The sequence below is a fragment of the Halichoerus grypus genome, chromosome 9 (genome assembly GCF_964656455.1).
Source record: "Halichoerus grypus chromosome 9, mHalGry1.hap1.1, whole genome shotgun sequence".
Taxonomy (NCBI): domain Eukaryota; kingdom Metazoa; phylum Chordata; class Mammalia; order Carnivora; family Phocidae; genus Halichoerus; species Halichoerus grypus.
This window is the reverse complement of record NC_135720.1, coordinates 118,971,921-118,977,701: the sequence shown is the minus strand read 5'-3', so window position 1 is coordinate 118,977,701 and position 5,781 is coordinate 118,971,921. Positions and strand designations below refer to the sequence as shown.

Sequence of the window (5,781 nt, the reverse complement as noted above, 5' to 3'; positions counted from 1 at the left end):
AGTTTGTGATCACTAAACCTGCAAGAAATATTAAAGGGAACTCTGAGTGGAAAGGAAAGACCAAAAGTGACAGTATAAATATAGAAAACACAAAAGCAGGAAAAATTATTTCTGTAAAAAAATCAGTCAAGGAACTTACAAAATAAAAGGATGTAAAATATGACAACATATTCTTAAAATGTGAAGAAGAGAGGAGTAAATAATGAGTTCAAACTTAAATGACCATCAACTTAATATAGACTGCTATATGCAGAAGAGGGTACATACAAACCTAATGGTAACCATATATCAAAAACCACTAATAAATATGCAAAGAATAAAAAGAAAGAAATCCAAAGATATAATTAAAGAAATTAAGCAAACCATGGAAGAGAGAAAGACAAGAAAGGATCAGAGAAAAATCTTTAGAAACAACTGCAAAACAAATAAAATGACAATAAATACATACCCATCAATAATTACTTTGAATATAAATGGACTAACCACTCCAATCAAAAGACAGGGTGGCAGAATGGATTAAAAAAATTGAAGACTCATCTATATGCTGCCTACAAGAGATTCATTTTAGACCTAAGGACACCTGCAAATTGTAAGTAAGGGGATGGAGAAAAATCTATCATGCAAATGGATGTCAAAAGAAAGCTGGAGTAGCAATACATATATTGGACAAAATAGACTTTAAAACAAAGACTGTAACAAGAGACAAAGAAGGGCACTATATCATAATAAAGGGGACAATCCTACAAGAAGATATAACAATTGTAAATATTTATGCTCCCGACATGGGAGCACCCAAATATGTAAAACAATAACAAACATAAAGAAATGGATTGATAATAATACAATAATAGTAGGGGACTTTAACATCCCACTTACATCAATGGACGGATCATCTAAACAAAAACTAGACAAGGAAACAATGGCTTTGAATGAAACACTGGACCAAATGGATATGTAACAGATATATTCAGAACATTCTACCCTAAAACAGTGTAATACACAGTCTTTTCAAGTGCACATGGGAAATTCTCCAGAATAGATCCCATATTAGGTCACAAGTCAGTCCTCAACAAATACAAAAAGATTGAAATCATACCATGCACTTTTCTGACCACAATGCTCTGACACTAGAAGTCATCCACAAGAAAAAATTTGGAAGGACCACAAATACATGGAGGTTAAACAACATGCTACTAAACAATGATTGGGTCAACCAGGAAATCAAAGAAGAAAATTTTAAGACTACATGGAAACAAATTAAAATGAAAACACAACAGTCCAAAACCTTTGGGATATAGCAAAAGCAGTCCTAAGAGGGAAGTATATAGCAATACAGGCCTACCTCAAGAAGCAAAAGAAACCTCAAATAAACAACCTAACTTTATACCTAAAGAAGCTAGAAAAAGAACAACAAACAAAGCCTAAAGCCAGCAGAAGGAAGGAAATAATAAAGATTAGAGCAGAAATGAATGATACAGAAAATAAAAAAACAGAACATGTCAATAAAACCAGGAGCTAGTTCTTTGAAAAAAATAATATAATTGGTAAAACTCTCTTTTTTGCAATAGGTTTGCTACCAGAACACAGGTGTCTTGAAATCCATTGCTAAACCTAAACCAAAATGGGAAAGGTAAAGACTCATTTTAACGTCGTCATCATTGGACACATAGATTCAGGAAAATCTATCACTACTGGTCATCTGATCTACAAATGTAGTAGGATCAACAAAAGAACTATTGAAAAATTTTAAAAACTATTGAAAAATTTGCTGATATGGGAAAAAGCTCCTTCAAGTATGCCTGAGTCTTGGATAAACTGAAAGCTGAACATGAACATGGAATCAACATTGATATCTCCCTGTGGAAATTTGAGACTAGCAAGTATGTGACCATTACTGATGCCCCAGGACACAGAGACTTCATCAAAAACATGATTACAGGCACATCTCAGGCTGACTGTTATGTGCTGATTGTTGCTGCTGGTGTTGGTAAATTTGAAGCAGGTATCTCCAAGAATGGGCAGCCTTGAGCATACCTTTCTGGCTTACACACTGGGTGTGAAAAAACTAATTGTCGGTGTTAACAAATGGATTCCTCTGAGCCACCCTACAGCCTGAAGAGATATAAGAAACCGTTAAGGAAATCAGCACCTACATTAAGAAAATTGGCTACAACCCTGACACAGTAGCATTTGTGCCAATTTCTGGTTGGAATGGTAACAACATGCTGAAGTCAAGTGCAAATATGCCTTGGTTCAAGGGATGGAAAGTCACCTATAAAGATGGCAATGCCAGTGGAACCACACTGCTTGAAGCTCTGGAATGCATTCTGCCACCAGCTCATCTAACTGATAAACCTTTGTGTGTGCTCCTCCAGGACATCTACAAAAGTAGTGGTACTGGTACTGTCCCTCTGGGCCAAGTGGAGACTCGTGTTCTTAAACCCAGCATGGTGGTTACCTTTGCTCCAATGTTAACACCTGAAGCAAAGTCTGTTCAAATGCACCAGGAGGCATTGAGTGAGGCTTTTCCTGGGGACAATGTGGGCTTTGATGTCAATAACATATCTGTCAAAGATGTTCATTATAGCAATGTGGCTGGTGATAGCAAAAGTAACCCACCAACTGAAGCAGCTGGATTCATGGCTCAGGTGATTATCCTGAACCATCCAGGCCAAATCAGTGCTGGATATGCACCTGTCCTGGCTTGTCACACAGCTCATATTGCTTGCAAATTTGCTGAGCTGAAGGAGAAGATTGATCATCATTATGGAAAAAAGCTGGAAGATGGCCCCAAGTTATTGAAATCTGGTGATGCTGCCATTGCTGATATGGTTCCTGGCAAACCTATGTGTGTTGAGAGCTTCTTTGACTAACCTCCTCTAAGCCATTTTTGCTGTTCATGACATGAGAGACAATTTGTGTGCGTGTCATCAAAGCCATGGACAAGAAGGCAGTTGGAGCTGGCAAGGTCTCTAAGTCTGCCCAAAAAGGTGAGAAGGCTAAATGAATATTACCCCCAACACCTGCCACCTCAGTCTTAATCAGCAGTGGAAGAACACTGTCAGAACTCTTTGTCTCAATTGGCCATTTCAGTTTAATAATAAAAGACTGGCTAATGATAAAATGCATTGTAAAACATTCAAAAGGAAAGGAGAATGTTTTGTGAACAATTTTTCTTGTATGTGTGACAGTTTAAGTTATTAATTTTTAAAATCAGTACTTTTTAATGGAAACAACTTGACCAAAAATCTGACACAGAATTTTGAGACCCATTAAAACCAAAGCTTAGTGAGAAAAAATTGATAAATTTCTAACCAGACTTATCAAGAAGAAAAGAGAAAGGACTCAAAAAATAAAATCACAAATGATAGAGGAAAAATAACAACCAACACCACAGAAATACAATTACAAGAGAATATAATGCAAAACTATATGCCAACAAATTGGAGAACCTGGAAGAAATAGATAAATGCCTAGAAACATATAAACTACCAAAATGAAAACCGAGAGAAATAGAAAACTTGAACAGACCAATAACCAATAAAGAAATAGAATCAGCAATCAAAAAATTCCCCAAAAAACAGAAGTCCAGGGCCAGATAACTTCACAGGAGATTCTACCAAACATTTAAAAAAGAGTTAATACCTATTCTTCTCAAACTATTCCAAAAAATAGAAAAGGAAGGAAAACTTCCAAATTCATTCTATGAGGCCATCATTACCCTGATACCAAAACCAGACTCCACTAAAAAAGAGAACTACAGACCAATGTCTTTAATGAACTTGGAAGCAAAAATTCTCAACAAAATACTAGCAAAACAAATCCAACCATACATTAAAGAAATCATTCACCACAATCAAATGGGATTCATTCCTGGGTTGCAAAAGTGGTTCAACATTCAAAAATCAATCAACATGATACACCACATTAATAAAAGAAAGGATAAGAACGATATGATTTTTTCAATAGATGCAGAAAAAGCATTTGACAAAGTACAACATTCATTCATGATAAAAAAACCTTCAACAAAATAAGTTTAGAGGGAATACACTGCAACATAATAATGGCCATTTGTGAAAAATCCACAGCTAATATCCTCAATGCGGGGTGGGGAGAGGGCTTTCCCTCTACAGTCATGAACAAGACAGGTATATTCATTCTCACCACTTTTATTCAAAATAGTCTGGAAGTCCTAGCTATAGCAGTCAGACAATAAAAAGAAATAAAAGGCATCCAAGTTTTAAGGAAGAAATAAAATTTTCACTATTTGCAGATGACATGATATTATATATAGAAAGTCATAAAGACTCCACCAAAAAACTTCTAGAACTGATAAACAAATTCAGGAAAGTCACAGGATACAAAATCAATGTACAGAAATCTGTTGCATTTCTCTACAGCAATAATGCAGAAAGAGAAATTAAAGAATCAATCCCATTTATAATTACACCCAAAATAATAAGATACCTAAGAATGAACCTAACCAAAGAGGTGAAGGACCTTTACTCCAAAATCTATAAAACACTGATGAAAGAAGTTGAAGATGACACAGAGAAATGGAAAGACATTTCATGCTCATGGATGGAAAGAACAAATATTGTTAAAATGTCTATACTGCCCAAAGCAATCTACACATTCAGTACAATCTCTATCAAAATATCACCAGCATTTTTCAGAGAGCTAAAACAAACAATCCTAAAATTGTATGGAACCACAAAGACCCTGAATAGCCAAACCAATCTTGAAAAAGAAAAGCAAAGCTGGAGGCATCACAATTCTAGACTTCAAGTTATATTACAAAGCTGTAGTGATCAAAACAGTATGGTACTAGTACAAAAATAAACACAGATCAATAGGACCGAATATAAAACCCAGAAATAAACCCACAACTACATGGTCAATTAATCTTCAACAAAGCAGGAAAGAATACGTAATGGGAAAAATTGTCTCTTCAACAAATGGTGTTAGGAAAACTGGACAGCAACATGCAAAAGAATGAAAATGGACCACTTTCTTACACCAGACATGAAAATAAATTCAAAATGGATTAAAGACCTACATGTGAAACCTGAAACCATAAACATGATACAGGAGAACACAGGCAGTAAGTTCTTTGACATCAGCCATAGCAACTTCTTTCTGGATATTTCTCCTGAGGAAGGGAAATAAAAGCAAAAATAAACTATTAAGACTTCACTAAAATAAAAAGCTTCTGCACAGCAGAGGAAATAATCAACAAAACTAAAAGGCAACCTATGGAATGGGAGAACATATTTGCAAATGACATACCCAATAAAGGGTTAGTAGCCAAAATATATAAAGAACTTATAAAACTCAGTATCCAAAAAAAACAAATAATCCAATTTAAAAATGGTCAGAAGATATGAACAGACATTTCTCCAAAGAAGACATACAGATGACCAACAGATGTATGAGAAGATGTTGATCATCTTCTCATCAGGGAAATGCAGGGAAATGCAAGTCAAAATGCAAACACAAATGCAACCATCATGGAAATGCAAATCAAAACTACAATGAGATATCACCCCATACCTGTCAGAATGGCTAAAATCAAAAACACAAGAAACAATAGGTGTTGGCAAGGATGTGGAGAAAAAGAAATCCTCTTGTACTGTTAGTGGGAATGCATACTAGTGCAGCCACTCTGGAAAACAGTATAGAGGTTCCTCAAAAAGTTAAAAATAGAACTACACTATGATTCAGCAATTGCACTACTAGGTATTTAGTCAGAGAATATAAAAACACTAATTCAAAGGGATA

General features: G+C 35.3%; 1 pseudogene; it reads left to right on the top strand.

Annotated features, from left to right (window-relative positions):
• The first annotated feature begins 1,910 nt into the window (after positions 1-1,910).
• LOC118551113 (elongation factor 1-alpha 1 pseudogene) lies at positions 1,911-3,007 on the top strand (annotated as a pseudogene).
• The last annotated feature ends 2,774 nt before the right edge of the window (positions 3,008-5,781 follow it).